At 36.3% G+C, this 16403-nt stretch overlaps 1 long non-coding RNA gene across 1 annotated transcript; it reads left to right on the forward strand.

Moving 5' to 3' along the window:
- Positions 1-487: 487 nt before the first annotated feature.
- LOC146454478 (uncharacterized) lies at positions 488-1676 on the forward strand. Its single transcript, XR_014859225.1, has 3 exons — positions 488-600; positions 939-992; positions 1619-1676. It is a non-coding gene; the product is annotated as an uncharacterized LOC146454478 (long non-coding RNA).
- The last annotated feature ends 14727 nt before the right edge of the window (positions 1677-16403 follow it).

Below are 16403 nucleotides of genomic sequence, written 5' to 3' on the forward strand. Positions count from 1 at the left end.
CTGTTGAATCCGTACAATGTTTAAGAACTATTCGCAGCTCGTTTCCATTCAAATAATTCAAACCAAGAACTTTTAAAAGGTAGAATAATTAAACCATCACAAGCCAGATGGCTTAATTCCAAGGAATCGTTTTTCTGTCTAGCATTAATAATTGATTACAGAAAAAAAACATCTCATGCGTTATAGGTTTCTAACTGTCATTATTACCCAGATGGCGAGCCGGTTCTAGAGCAGTTTTTCCGTCTTCGATTAACGGGAGTGTTTTGTTTGGTCGCGATTATCGTATTGGAAACTGAAGACAATTGCTTGGGATTGAAACGAAAGAAAGAAAGGTAATGCTGCCATTGTTGTATACTTCTCTTTTCATGTCCTCTACATTGTCTTGAGGCTTTATACACAAGAAAATAGAATGACACAGTTATGCTATAGCAGTGCTGAAAAATGTTGATCAAATGCTAATTCGTAATTTGCTTTTAGACTTAAATAAGAAATTTTAATGAAGGCTGACGCCTGGTTTTATTTTTTCAGATAGAGCCAAATCCGGACTTTTTTCTGGCTTTCAATTTTCTTTCGTCTCACGTAAAGGTGTCCAGATAAAAGGTAACGGGTCATTACGCAGTATTTTTGTATTCAAATGACGGGAAAGAGAAGACAGACATTTGATGCAACTCAAGCTGTTAAAATCATTTTGTCTGTGTACCTTATGCAATAGTTCTACCGTACTTTAGACAAATTCAAAATGTAATAGTCCATTAATTTGGTGGTTAAAGTTACGTTTGAGATTGATTATTGTCTTGTTTTTCTCTTAACACACTGAATGAAGATGCCTCCTAGAATATGTTAATCATGCGCGGTAAATTTTTGACGGGGGCGGTGGTAAGGGGAGGGTGGGCGTCAAATTCTTTAATGCTATAGTTCCTTTCTTTTTTTTTTTTCAGGTACCACGATTTTGAGATCTTTTCTGGTTTAGGGTTTCCTTGTTCGGAAATAAAGTACGTATAAGATTGAAGTTAATACTTTCTCAGTCTTTTTTTGGGAAAGCGACAAAGGAGACAAGTTTATTTTGCAAGAGAGAAAAAGATAAATAGGAAACCTCAAGCTGTCAAATGATAATTTATGCCTATTTCAAGTAAATGTTTTTACGGAGAATAAATTCCTATAAACTATATTGATTTTAGGTTGAAATTGTTGGGTGGTATTGTTATTCACACGCAATCTGCTCTCTTTCTTTATTTGCGAGCAAAGATGACAATTAAAGGTTTTGAACTTTTTTCTGTCAGTGTCTAAATAGATCCAATGAATATAATTATACAAACGCCTCGCTCTTTTTGCCCCGCTTGCTAAAGATCATTTGGGTCAGTTTGCTGAATTTTCTTGTTAGTTTTTTGAATTCTTTTTTTTTTTAATTCCTCGAGAGAGGGAGAGTAAATGCTAATATTTAACTATAATGTTAAATTGTGTGTTATTCATGTCCTTATCGTGTTGCCTGTTGCCATTCATTTTCCAGGGGATTAAAATACAAAGCAAACAAAACTGAAACATATTGAGGGGGCTTTGTAGCAAAGGTTGACAAAATAGCAGTTGCTGACGAAAACTAACGTCGAACGTCTTTTCTTAGAGATAGGCTGAGCCAAATTGGAGAGTTTTCGTGGCTTAAAGCTTCATTTTACAGAAAAGGTATTAGATAATCGAAGTAATTTTTTCGTCTTGTCGTTGAAAATGACAAAAGTTCACATAAATTAATTAGTCTTTTAATTCAGAGAAACTGTATTGATCGATTATCAAACCTCTAGCTGTTAAGTAATTAAACGTAATACCAGCTAAAGGTAAATGGTATAGAGGATGTTTACACAAATTTTAAGTGGGCGAAATATTTTTCTTCGTCTGGGTAAAGACACCAAGCTTAATTGATTTTCCTTTCAAAATGCACTACTCGTTAAATTTAGTGAATAAATTATGCATGAATTACCTCATGTTGTCTTAGTTTCGTTCTTGTCTGGTATGCGTTTTTTTTTAAAGAGCGAAGGATTTCAAAAGAAATAGCTTGAAGACTTCTCCCGTTGTTTTCTTAAATATATTTTCGATGCAGGCATATTTAAGGAATGATAATAGAAAGGGAATTAGCTCGGTGTTTGCAGAAAAAAAAATGGAGAGCCGCAACGAAGATGAAAATTTTTTCCAACAAATTCCCAAACGTGAAATTTGGACCTCAAAATTTTGTGTTCTTCAGTATTCTCCATTAATCATTTACCAAATATAGTATATAAGACAAACTAGTAACTTTGTCAAATAAGAAAATTTCATTTTATTATAGCTAAATTTGTAAGCTTTACACATAAGAGATATAGCAGGCTTCTGTTATGTAACTGGATCTTTTACTCTTCTTTTTAGACTGGAGACGTCCCTGCGGTTCATGGTAACCTTAATCTTCATTTTACACTTTGTGTATTTTTTTTTTTAATGTTTGTAGCTGAATTTCATTTATTACCTACATGAGTTTGCATTGTGCTGTACTGCTCTTAGCCTCTGACGTTCGTATATGTATTTTTATTTTTCCTCCATTTCATGTTAAAATACAACAGTTTATAACTTACAACAACGAAAGGAATGGACAAGGGCAAGATATAGTTATACTACTTATATGCCCTTTTGAAGTAAATTACATTTTTTTATTCCTAAGATAAAAAAGAAAGCATAATACAAGAGAGGAAACGAGGAACGCTAAAGTAATATAGATGTCACAAAGGTCGGTGTGGCAGAGATTAATACTGAGCAAAATAATACTGGTTAAGTGTTCTTTTGAATAATATTATAGTTGCCCATATTCCAGTGCCCGTTGTATTGTATTACATAAGGCTGAGTTTTTGTACTATCCGAACACTCCTGAAGATGTTGGACAGCGTTATTTTTTATTACATTACCCTGTTTTCAACCGTGTTGCATTATACGTATCGCACCGTACCGTGTCATATTAATTGTTGTAATTTTTGTTATCATTATTCTCTTAACTTCATGCAGTATGAGTCTACATATCCGAGCTAAATTGTATTCAGCTGTCTGTTTCAACTCCTTTATTGATATCAACTTAGGTTAAGATGAATATTCTACTTTTCCTGCTGGTTGTACTGTACGCTGCTCCGTGTGCTGGTATGTAAACTGGAAGAGTGGCTGTTGTAGCGTAGCTCGCAGAGAATCATGCATGATATCATTGTGATGTTTCAACTTAAAAGTTGATAATAACCCAGAAAAAGCAGTAACAAGCAACCAAGTCTGTCTGATCACTCAGTAAGGAAGCGTACAGTCATACTTTCTAATTGATGTGCTGTTTTTAATGTGATAACATGCGGGATCCTTTTTCCCAAAGCATATTACTTACGAACCATTCAAAGAGCTCAGTCTTCCACACGTGTTGTAGTCACATCAAATGTCCTCATAATGTTTTAGCACTCCGATATTAAACTACCACAATACCATGTCAAATACGCTTGATTTAATCTAGCTATTGGTACTTGACGCCTTCAGTTTTCTAAATTAAGTGGTTATTACATCACCCAGTCAATATACAATAACATACACCTTAGCTTCTTAAAGTTTTTCTCAGTTCTAAGGTCAAGCGTGGCTCACACAAAATGAAACTTTTTGATGGAGCAAAGTAGATAAATCAGCTCAGTAAAGAAAAAAAAAGATGATTTGCGACAAAGCCTACGGAACAACAGCAGCATGTTTACTGTCAATACAATGAACTAAGTTATCCTTAATGATTAATTTTCTTTCTTTCTTTCTTTCTTTATTTGATTTTTTTGCGGATTCTTGGGGACAATTCAGGTGGTAAGTGTCGACTTAAATTATTTAAATGCACAGATTATTTAACACGTCGCTTCGACTACAATTTCATTAAGGCTGCTCGAATGCTTCGGTACATTAATCTGTTTAGTTAGAAACTGAACTGACGTATGCATAACAGGCTATTTTTGTCTTCTGGGGCCGAAAAGGGGAGGAGGAGGGGGAGGGGGGGGGGGGCTGCGCATTCCGCCGACCACTTCCCGTCCATAACTTCGCAAGTAAACTAAAAGCGTTGGCGTGATGTCCCACGACTTTGCCGACATAACGACATTTAGATTTAGATTTAGAAAGCTATAACAGTGAGACTTGGAGGATAAATAGTACGTCCGAAAATGTCCCTTTGAGATTTGCAACTTGGAGTGATGACGTCATAAAACGTGGTAATTGGGTCAAGAATGCCAAATGGCGGCCATCCTGGATTTCTCGATTTTCTCAAACCTCAGGATAGCGCCGAAATTTAACAAAAAGTAATCAAAACTAATAAAGGAACGCTTACATCAGCCAAAAACATGAGTTATGAGAAGAAAGTGATTTTTTGTTATTTTAAAATGGGGTTGTCTATGTTCTTTAAAAACTTCCTGTCAAAAATTGGTTACCATGGTAACATCAAAGTCTTCCAACACTGACCAACCGCATTAAATTTTTCCCAAATAAATTTCTGAGAAAAGTCCTGAAGTTTCTGGGCGTTTGCTCAAATATTAAAAAAGAAAAAATAGTTATTCAAGTTCAAAGTTGCCGCAGGCAAAATCTGCTTCACCTCCAGGCGTAAGACAACGTGGCAAACTGGGATAAAAAAGAATATCCTATTTCCAAAAAAAATCGATTTTTTTTGCTTTCTCTTTCAGTATAAGTATTATTAGGCATTTCTCTACGTACTCAATGCCATGAAACTAAGCGTCCATTAACATCAATTATTAAATACAAGCTGTCTTTATACAAGTATTGTAATGGGGTTTTATTGTTACTACTTAGAACGCTTCTCTACTTTGGAACATCTTCAATGCAAATACTGGGCTTTTGAAAACAAAGCAGCTTGTTTGGTGAAAGTAGAAGATTTATAATAATCGTTTTTTGTTTTCTTTTCTGTTCTTTCTTTGCAAACATCTTCGAACAAATCAGTAACTTGTAAGTATCGTTCAACTATATTCAGTGCACGCTTTTGTTAACAATCTCTAAGTCTGGTTAAGATAGTATATGATGTTCCTCTGTACCCTAAATTACATGATACAGTAGCGGAGATTGCTTTAATGCTCACATTTATTTTGAACAATTATTATTATATTTCGACTCCTGTAAAGCTTGATCTTTACATTAATCTGATTGCATAGACGTTTAGCTGACATGCATTGATACCACTTCCACAAAGAAAAGGGACGTTCCAAACAGACACTCTTCCACAGTTAATTAATTTGATAATATGAAACTCTAAAATTTGTTTTTCTGTTTCCTTCCGTCTGATTATTTGTGGCGTTCAACATATTTATTGACAAATCAGGGCGTAAGTATCTTTCCATCATGTAAATATCCTATTCGCTGGAGAACCGTAGTTCAAGCAGCAGTATTCAGGGAACGCTTTAAATGATATTTTACGATTATTAATCCTCTGGCGTACATGCAACTTCAGAAACCCGACGTGATACAAGTGCAGGATATTGATTGAAACCACCACCCGCTTTACGATATTTCACCCTTATTTTATAATCGACAGATAACCCGTTTTATTATATAAAATTTAGTGGTATACCGAGTGGTAGCAAATCGCTAAAAACGCTATCCCGCCAGTGATATCATTTTTGACCAATCAGCTCGCAGTATTTTCGCGCGCTGTCAAGCACTTGTGGTTTTCCGAAGGGTTTTTCGTCGTTTGGCAGTCGTTTGGTCTTTTGGGAGTTTTGGAGTTTGTCTTTTCGCGAGTCGAAGTTAAGTTTATTCTAAAATGGAGACTAGCAGATTTGTCGAGATCACAGATGAGGAACTGATTGAATTCGTAGAAGAACAAGAAAATCCGAATACAAAGAGGAAAACTGCGTACGACGTCGAGTTATTCAAAAGTTTCATACAGACATCAAATCCTGGCTTACTTGGTTCAACATCTGTTCATGAGCTTTCGCCGCAAGTTCTGAACGACCTCCTTTCGAAGTTCATCTTTGGCGTTAGAAAAAAAGATGGCTCTGACTATGAACCAACAAGTTTGAGAGGTTTTCTTTCAAGCATCCAGAGATATCTGAACAAACAGAACTACGGCTTCACAATTTTTACTGACGCTGCGTTTAAAACTACAATGGCTACCCTCAAAGCAAAACAAAAGGATCTAAAAGCCAAGGGATTGGGAAACAAGCCTAGGACATCGGATAGCCTAACAGACGAGGAAATTGAAAAACTTTATGCTTCCAAATGCCTAGGGATTGAGAGCCCTCAAGCCGTTATAAACACTTTGTGGCTGAATTCGACCATTCATTTCGGCCTTCGCGGCGGCAAAGAACAGAGAGAATTACGCTGGGGAGATGTCAAACTCAAGCAAACGCCCGACGGAAAAGAGTATTTAGAATACTAGGTGGAAAGGCAGACTAAAACTAGAACTGGCTCTGACCCTAGAGATACGCGAAAGATTAAGCCTAGAATGTACTCAGCTCCCGAGAGAGATCCAGTTCGTGTTTACAAAATTTATGCAAGCAAGCGCCCGGAAAGCATGAAAACGGATGACTCCCCATTTTACTTGGCGGTGAACAATCTTCAGCCGTCCAGCCTATCAATAAGAGCTTGGTTTAAAGCACAACCTATCGGGGTAAACAAGCTCAACAGTTTGCTGAAAGACATGGTAAACGAGGCTCGTCTTGGACTAGAAAACAAGCGATTGACTAACCATAGTGCTCGTAAGCACCTCGTACAGAAGTTGAATGACAACGAAATACCTCCAACGCAAATCATGCAGATCACAGGACACCGGAATGTTAATTCCGTAAACAACTATTCATCCTTGTCGGACAAGCAAAAAGAAAAAATATCCAGTATTTTGTCGTTCAGAGGCCAGAATGACAACCAAGAACCACGCGACTCCACGAGTACAACCGAACTTGCTACGGAAGAACATCAGTGCATTCGTAGCCCTGAAGGTCTTCAGATGCCTCTAACAGGGCTTGGATCATTAATAACCGGAACAATTGCTGGAGGAACATTCAACATAAATGTAAATTTGCAGCAAAATAGTTCTCCTGGTAAACGTGAAAGCACATTTGAAAGTAGTAGTAGGAAATGGAAGCGTGTAAGGGTAGTTGAAAGCAGCGATGAAAGCCAGGAGTAAGCTTAATAGAACGGTATGTTCAGATTTACTATTTTATACTGTTAGCCAAATTTCTAACCATATTTAATATGCCATTAGTTTATACCAGGGACCTACCTGTTTATACATTTTCTATTTATATAGATTTTATTTGTGGCCTTTTCGCTTAAGTCTTACTTTGTATTAAAATAACTCGGCTTGGTTTACGATTGATACAAATATAAAACTGACTGTAAGCTTATGTACTCAATTTCAAACCTTAGTTTTTGAAATAAAAATAAAGCATCTCTTGTTGTATTGTGAGGATTTTATATAATAAAAAGAAAATTACATGGTCGCTCGGAGATACGAAATTTCTCTTCTCATGTTGAAAAATATTTCACGAGTGAGCTGCGCTCACTCGTGAAATATTTTTCAACACTCCAAGAGAAATTTCGTATCTCCGCGCGGCCATGTAATATCCTCTATGTATCCTCTACAAGATGAGATGTTCATGTGTCGATGACAACGTCACGTGACGTCTTTACTTTTAATGATGGGTTGAAAATGTTCCTTTTTACAGTTAATTTGTGGGAAATGTACAACTTCAAAAGCTTCTCTATATTCAAACATCTTCAATCCATGGGCTTTAAAAAAACAAAGCAGCTTTTTTGGTAAAAGTAGAATATTTCTAAAAATCCTTTTTTCCTTTCTTTTCTGTTCTCTCTTTGGAAACATCTTCGAACAAATCAGTTCGTTGTAGATATCTTTTAACTTTATTGGGTGTTAACAATCCCTAAATCTTGTTAACATACTATGTAACACCCTACAGCAGCAAATATTACTTTAATGAGGACACTTATTCTAACGATTATAATTATATTTTGGCCCCTTTAAACCAGTTTGAACTTCACATAAATCTGATTTTGTAGAAGCCTAGCTGACATACAATAATATTACTTTCACAAAGAAAGTAGATGCTCAAAGTAAACACCGTTCTATGGTTAATTAATTTGACAATATGAAACTCTTATAATTTTTTCTCTATCTTTCCGTCTGATCATTTGTGGCATTCTACATATTTGTGGACAAATCAGCCCGTGAGTATCATTTTGTGATATACGTATTTTACTGACTGGAGAAAGCTAAATTCAGCAGCAGTATTCAGGGAACGTCTGTCCATGATGTTTATTACTCCTCCATTATTACTCCTCTGGCGTACATGCAAATTCAGAAAATCGACGTGGTACAAGGGTGGGCTGTTGGTTGCAGCACACCCACGACGTCACACGACGTCGTTATTATTGATGATGGTCAAGAACCTTTAACCTCTCTTTACAAACCATTTAGGCCTTTTGCACATTAACCCTGTCTAGACCGGTTTTTTTTTTGTCTTCTGGGGCAGGCGCTGGTGATTGGGGCCCCTTAATAACTTTGCAAGTATATAAGCTATGACCGTGAGACTTAAAGGATAGACAGTACGTCCAAAGTGATGCGATAACGTCATATGTTCGCGAAGTGATGACGTCATATGACGTGGTAATAAGGTCATGATTGACAAATGGTAGCCAGTTGGATTTGCCATCTCGGATTTCTTGATTTTCCCAAAACTTCAGGAAAGCACCAAAATTGAATGAAAAGTAACCAAGACCAATAAAGGAACACTAATATGAGCTAAAAACGTAAAAGTTACGAAAGAAAAGTGATTTTCTTCATTTTACATTATGCTGGCTGTCAAAAATTGGTTGCCATGGTAACATCAAAGTCAAACAATACTAATCGACTACATAAAATTTTTCCCAGATAAATTAGTGAAAAGTCCTGAAGTGTAGGGCGTTTGCTCAAATATTAAAGTCGCCGTGGGCACAATAAGCCCTTTCCCAACCCAGTTTGGATAGGGTTAAATTATGCGCAAGACAAAATGGTGAAAAGTGTCTTTTCACTTAAGTTATTTTAACGCAAAAATTATCTTAATGCCAGTCTAGTGTTGTACTTCCATTTTAACAACCAGGGAGGCTTCCGCAAAACTTGTCAGATCTGAACTGGCTAACGAAGAGCAAAACCCTCTGTAAAGCTAGTGTCATGATTTTATACAACTCTAATAATTGTTTTCTCTGTTTCCTTCCCGTAAATATTTGTGGACAAATCAGTTCGTAAGTATCAGTTCATTATATACATAACCTACTCACTAGACAAACTTTGTTTCTAGCAGTATTCCGGGAAAGTGGCTGTACGTGGTATTTATGGCTATGAACCCTCTTACCTACATGCAAATTCCACCCCCACCGTGGTGGGTTTTTGTTCGGTTATAATATGTCGCCCTCGTTTCGTCATCAATGGAAAGCCTTTTATGTCCTGATTTCCATAGCTGCCATATTTAGTCCGTTATCTTGCATTTCTTAATGTGGGCTCAACGAATTATGACGGCGACGCAAATAAACATTTCGTTTGAAAAATGTGAGGTAGTGCTCGCTATCTGAACTATTTCGTGGTAGTCGACCTATGGAAGGAACGGCGTTCGAGTGAAAAAGAAAGAAAAGAAAAATTGTCGTCTTCGTGTTCTCCCGTTCTCCGCTAAGAGTTTGGATTTAGTAACTGTTACCAAAATCACGACAAAACCGACTTCGATTCTGCCAAAGTTTTATTTTGGAAAATTTGTCAGCGCTTAAAATCAGCAAAATGTTTGAAAACGACATTTATCAATCAAAAACTGAACTTGTTGCGGCGAATCGCTTTTCTTGTTGTCAGTATTCGTGCTTCATATAATTTCGTTTGTAGTATGGCGACGGTTAACCTTTTATGTCAGTTGAGGCTTCCACTCCTACAATTTCAGACTGCTTCCAGAATAGAAAGCGCCGTAGTGATTCGTTCCTGATATCAGCACAAGCTAGACCTTGAGGAAATGGCTTGAATTCACTTCTACATTGCTCGAGCCCTTCAGTTAGCAAGTTAAATGTTAAATTACTTGCTCCTCCAGTTAACAAACGGTTAACAACAAAACACCGTCTCGTTCAAAAATTCTTGATTGTCGTTTCAACAATGTTTTTCAAACTTTCAAATAAAATGAGCCTGGGGTTTTGGGAACTTGCTATTTCTGACCACAGAATTCTCAAAGGAAATAAAAATTGGCCAGGTGTGGGTGGGCCCTTGCCAAAGTGAAAAGGCAAGAACGGGTGCATTTTTGCGGATCGTTTATTGCGTCATATCATTGAAACTCAGCGCCTCTATTAATCAATTTTTTCTTTTCTTTTCCTTATGGAAATTTTCGATTTCGACAAACCAGAGGGTAAGTGTCCTTGGACTTCCGTTTCATACATAGTTTTACTTTTATCTGAACGAAACGATTATTAACAATTATAATAATTTCATCGGGCATTGCGGCGTATTTTGCGGGCTAAAATGAAGAATTCAGCGGGCTAAAATATATTTTAGCCCGCTGCTCTGAGCCAATAAGAAAAAAAGAAAATAATCAGAACTGGAATCAGAACTGGAAGCCATTCAACTGTTCGCACCGTTTTCTTGTTTGTTTGACTGGAAGCGCTGCCATCTGCAAAGAGATTATTTTGAGCTACAAAATCGATGGAAAACCTAACGAAGAAGCAAATTCTCATTCTTCTGAGCTAGATGATGGTGGAAATAATGCCTGTAGTAGCTCCACGGCCGGAGGCGAGGTGAATGTAACTTGTCCTCTTTGAGTGAAACCAGCTCAGTAAAGCAATTGCACAATTAATTTTAACAGTCGTAAGAGACTATTTCTTCGCTGTTCACAAAATTCTGTTAATTTCCTTTTGAAAACTTAGTAGCAAAGATTCTTTTGACAAAATTTGCGGTGTTGTGCCAAAGTTTTACGTTTTTGTGACAACGAAAGCTTTTGTACAATAAAATAAACGCCGACGCGATTCCGGCAGCGTTCACAGAAAATATCGTGATCGCTTTATACTGTACTGTCTTTGATTCCTTTTGTGAATGCCCTCTGAAATTATTATAATAGTAATAGAGTTGATGTTCGCGGGCGGAAATATGTTTTTGGCCCGACTCAGGCTAAAATGAGCCTGAGTCGGGCCAAAAACATATTTACGCCCGCGAACATCAACTCTATTGTTATATTGCATGGCACCACACTGCACATGAGACGTGTTTATGAAGGGGTCTGCCGTATTGCATGTTGTCACAAGTTACTCAAAAACCAAATAGATGTAGAAAGCATTTGTTATGTTACGATTGGACAAGGGGGCAAAGATATTCCTTTTCATAGTTAATAAATCACTAGTATAAAATTAATGTAAGCGGTTCTTTTGCTTCAATAGATTACTCAAATGAGACTAAAGTTTTCTGATAAATGAGAGACCATAGCATTTAAGTACGCCACTTAAGCAGTTGCCAAAGAAGCTTGGATAAATTTCAGGCTTGAACGGGATTCGAACCTCGGCAATACTGGTGCTCACAGTTCCAAACTTAACTGTGGGGTGTCACTTTTTGATTCTTTCATCCGCAGTTCAAATATTTGAATATTCATGGAGTTTAATTCCAAGCCTAACGTTTGCTGGAATATGAGGGAAGCGGAGCGCTATCCTACCCAAAATAATGAATATTGTTTTTAAAAATTTACATCTTCTGAAACGACATACAGCAATTAACTTTGGTTTAATGTGACTGCCTCCAATTTCCGGCACCTGACACCACTTAGATATTGACAGATCAATACCATCATTATTTATCAGTTAATAAAAACAATAATGGAATGAAGCATAAGCCTATCTACCTTATATAGGTTACCATAACGACAACACAACCTCATAAAAATAGCCCAGTTTTAGCTTTAGGTGAGTATAACTCTAAAACCTGCACGGGGCCCACGATTTTTACTTTTGAATTGTAATAAGTATGTGAAGACGCAACGTTTTACAAAGTTAACAAAAAATTATAAAGAGAGGTCCAGGGCCACATTAAATGATCGAAATTTTCACGTGCCTCTGAATCCCTCCCAACAACTTGTTTAAGCTTTGCAAAGAGCTAGTTGTCTCGACATACTGATTACAATTTAATAGTAAAAAATGGGAGTCACAGAACTCACACATGAGTTATTCTCACCTTAAAGGCTATAATTATGGCTGTTTTGAGAAGTTATATTGATGCTTTTGTAGCTTATTAAGTGAAAAATTGACCATTACTTGTTTACCAATGTTTATGCATTCGTTTGATACCATCATAATTGTAGTATCCACTAATAAATGGTCGTGGTAGTCATTGATAAAATTATATCTGAAGGGAAGTGCTGGAAACCGTTGTGAGCCACCTTAGCTTGTACAGTGCCAAAATAATATTGAAAGGCCGGAAAATATAGTTACGTTGGAAGTGGGTTTTCGAGACAAAAATGTCCTTTTGTAGTTATACCTGAAAACGTTACTATTCCCTGTATCTGATTTTATCTTTTGTTCTTTTCCTTTTGGACAACTGGGACAAACCAGACTGTGAGTGTTTCCTTTTTTTCATTCATTTATTCATGACATTCATTTAGTTCATTACAACACACTTCTTTAGAGATTGATGAGGATTCTTTTTTCTATACAGTTACTTGGCGTAATTTTAGGAGCATAGCCCCATTCCTCATTCAAAGTGAGCCTCATTTTCTCAAGGTCCCAGATAAAACTTTATTAAGCACAGAATTCAAAAAGTTAACACTTATTCACTTATTTGTGGTAGTGGCGGTGCTGTTTGCTTGCCCTTTTAATACCTTTTTTATTTCCATACCCACTGACTGCACCTCACAAATTCCTTAATACAAATGATGCTCTTAATCTCACTGTTGGACATAAGGACGAACAAAACAGAAGATCCATAGAATGTCTCGGCAGAAGATTACCAGACACATTTTGTTCTTAGACGTCTCGACGCTGAATATTTCAACTTGATTTTTCCTTCCACTTTTTTTTTTTTTTTGCATGTGTGCTTTTGGAAACAAACCAGGTTGTAAGTATGTTTTTATTTTTATTCAATATACCATCGCCTTATTGAGCTAAGTAATTTAACTACAGTGTAATTACTTGGGCCATTTCTTTTTATCAAGTTCACGAATGCAACTAGTTAAAAAAAACGTTTTGGCCACTCGTTCATAATGAAAATTGTAGAAACATATTCTATTCTATATGTATTCATTTAACTGTGATTATTACTTCTCTTTATGTATTTTTTTTTAATAGCTTTACGTGACACAGAATACATATTTACAATACCAAACACTACTTAATACACTTTTTACAATAATTACAATACTTGCAATATATACTTACCCTACTTACAGTACTAACAGTTACACTCAATGACAATCTTTGAAATTGATTATTTTCTTTTTATTTTTCTATATGTGTACTTTTGGGGACAAACAAGACTGTAAGTATCTTTTCATTTTTATTCAGTATGCTATCGCCTTATTTAAACTAAGTTATTTAACTACAGTACAAGTCTTACAGTACCTTCACTACTTACAATAAATACAGTAGCTACACCATTCTCAATACTAACGATGTTTACAATCCTTACAATACCCACGATACATAGTATGTGTAAAACACACGCAGGGAAAAAAGACAAAAACGACATTACAACTGGAGTGACCAAAATGCTCATGAGAGATATAGAACTATAAAACTGACAAGCAAGACACAAAAATCCAATTTATCTTCGTCTTTTTATTTTCACCAAATGACTAAAAGAAATAAGGTATATTAGCGACTGAGTCTGTTAAATATAAATCCAAAAATAGAGAGGGTGGCCCATCTCAGAGAATGTTAAAGCCTAGTTAAATGAAACTTTCTTCGTAGGAGAGAAAAGAAAGGAACACGAAGGTTAGGACCTTTGTGTAAAATTTTCATGACATGAGCCTCTCGAATATGGGAGAAATTAATTTCGCAAAATTAATTGCAAGCAGAAGTAAATGAGAATAAAGTACGCGTCTACAATCTGTCTGCAACTTGTGTTCACTTGAAGCAACGAAAATCTTGTTTTGGTATGTCAACAGTTTGTCTTCCGCAGTGTCTATTTTGTATTTCTCTAACAGTTAAAACATTAGTTTTATTAACACAACGTAACTGGGGATGGCGTTCAAAGAGAGGAGCGGTTGTTTAAGCTCTGGAGAGGGAATTAAATAAAATGGCAAGCCAGGAGCTTTATTTTTAACATACTATTAATTTCGTATCCATTTTTTCCATTTTATGTGACTTTTTGCGGACATCAGACAGTAAGTGTCTCTCCACTTTCATTGAATGCACTTATTTTGCACTTTTTTTTAAATTTAATTGTATGTCATACATATAATTCTAGCTAGCTATAAGCAATAACTTCTTAATTAGTATACCTTGTTCCCTTTACGTACACCTCCTGGGTACCAAATTAAGCCATAAGGGAAATAAATTTATTGCACATGTCCTAAAAGAACTCATTTGCACTTTATTTCCATAATGTATTACAGAGTATACATACAGTATTAATGCGCACAGAGCAATACAATTAATTTGCTATCCTCAGAATACAAATTACAGTGGTCCCACTTCAGCGCGTCACATGGAACCAGTAAAAAATACAACCAAAAGTATAATCAGGATTTTTGCACTTAAATTAGACAAAGAAAAAGCCAATGCTGATGGTTGATTTTTTTCTCTTTCATGTGCTGTGCCCTTTTGTTGACAAATTAGAATGTAAGTACAATTTCAATGTTACCTCATTTAGGGATCACTTTTATTTTGTAGTCAACCTACGTAACGCATGACGAGTATCTCCTAGAATGAAACCTCCTTGTAATGTCCGGCATTTGAAAGGAATCTTAAAAATTTCTTTGAAAATCTTTCCAAAAAAAAAAACGCATTAGCTTAAAAAAAAAATCAAAATATTCGGGAAACATTTGTGCTTAATGCTATAATGAAAAGAAAAATTCATAACTTTATACCGTCAATAAACTAAGAAAATTTCTACGGGAACTCTGAAATCTCGCTGACGTTATTCAAAACTGACATGTAAATTTCAAAACTCCGTTCAAATTTCAAAATCACACATGACGTAGGTTGACTGTAGTAAGAACGTATTTATCATTACATGGCGTGTTTCTGTGTACTTGTGTGACTTAACCAATAATGACGGTATTCCTTTTTCATATATCATATTATACAAGTATAAAAAAGTTATTTTCCCCGTTATACTGATTTATAGATCAAGTTTCTGTAGATCGTTTCTTCTTTATAACTTTTACCTCCAACGCCCAAGGAGCGTTGGAGGTGCAGAAAGTGTCCGTCTAACTTTAAGCGTTCCCTTGATATCAATGCAAAAGCACCCAAATACTTTTCTTGGTTGAAGATTTGAGGGTGTGTCTGGGGGCGGAACAGCATGAACAATGGTGTGCGGACAGGCGTTATTTTTATCGCGCCCCTCCCGTCGTGCGTGACTCGCGCTTGCCTCCCGCTCGCCTAAAAAACGCCTGTTCTTCAGGCTTGTTGTGTAGAAGCTTTTCCCTAGCGGTTATTCAAATTAGGAAACTGGACATGTTTTGTTTTGCCTTGGATTCATTTACACTTTTTTTCCGTTTTGATTTTTTTTTTGTTTGTTTGCAAAAACTAACGCCTGTTCTGGAGGCTACTACACAGCTGGCAAGAATACTGGAGTCTTAACACGGCATCCTTATAAAGCAGCTTTTAGTATATGGTTAACAGTAGTTTAGGTTAGTTAGTTTAGTTAGGTATGATTTTGGTTATCTTTTATCTTTTATCTCTGAATGTATATCTCATATTTGCTGAAGGATTTACCGTGTCTAAATAAAGTTACCTTACCTTACCTTACCCTTACCTAGTCAGCAAACTCTAACTGTGCTATCGTTACAACACCCTTAAAACATCCACAGCATTTTCCGGCGCCTTTTGTTTAGCCATTGTGACGAATTTCTCTCGCCGATTGGGAAAAAATAAATAAATAATAAAAAATACAAGATATATTCTGCCCAGTCAGGAGCAAGTATTTGGTGGGTCGTTTGGAAGAGGCCGTAAAGAGCCTGTTCCTAAGGGCTCTACCTTTTCCTTGTTACTTTTCTACGTCGAATTTTTCCCGCCTGTTTCGACTTTTTCCTCGTCCTCACTATCTACCCCTGGATCTCCGAGAATGAATACATTAACTAGAACAGGAACTACATATTAACCATTGGCAAAGACATATGACAGAACATGTCAAAAACTGCTCAAGCAGATGTCCCAAGTGCATTCGTGACCATCATGGCCCATTCAAGTTAGACCCGGCATGATCATCTATTTCACACGACTTG

The sequence above is a fragment of the Pavona decussata genome, unplaced genomic scaffold (assembly GCF_977016875.1).
Source record: "Pavona decussata unplaced genomic scaffold, jaPavDecu1.1 SCAFFOLD_300, whole genome shotgun sequence".
Taxonomy (NCBI): domain Eukaryota; kingdom Metazoa; phylum Cnidaria; class Anthozoa; order Scleractinia; family Agariciidae; genus Pavona; species Pavona decussata.